This window comes from Penaeus monodon, chromosome 22, assembly GCF_015228065.2.
Source record: "Penaeus monodon isolate SGIC_2016 chromosome 22, NSTDA_Pmon_1, whole genome shotgun sequence".
Taxonomy (NCBI): domain Eukaryota; kingdom Metazoa; phylum Arthropoda; class Malacostraca; order Decapoda; family Penaeidae; genus Penaeus; species Penaeus monodon.
In genome coordinates, this window is record NC_051407.1 from 1690288 (window position 1) to 1690728 (window position 441).

Here is a 441-nt window from a genome sequence, read left to right on the forward strand (position 1 = left end):
GGTACAGAATGGTCCGCTTTAAGAGCTGCAGTTCGGTGGGCCATATTAAGCGGAATTCATTACTCTTCAAATATACACAAGTGTTCAATTAAGAGTCGGCGACTCTCGTAACTCATGATCCGGGGACAAGCTCTCGACGAGTTGTGGGGGTGGGGAGGGGATGGGGGGGTAGTTGTGGGGGTGGGGTGAGGATGGCGGGGTAGTGGTGGGGTGGATGTGTGATTTTGGGTTTGCTTCGCTGCGGTTGGGTCATACACATGTCTGGATATATGCACGCACACGAGCATATAGAAACCCAAACGCAAAACGAGCATAAAGACAGGAAAAGCCGCACACGATAGAAAAATCATTTCCCCGGACGCGCCCCAAAACGCGGGCAGACAAATAACTTTAGAAAAGGGAAAAAACCAAAACAAAACCCCATTTTGTTTCCCACACACA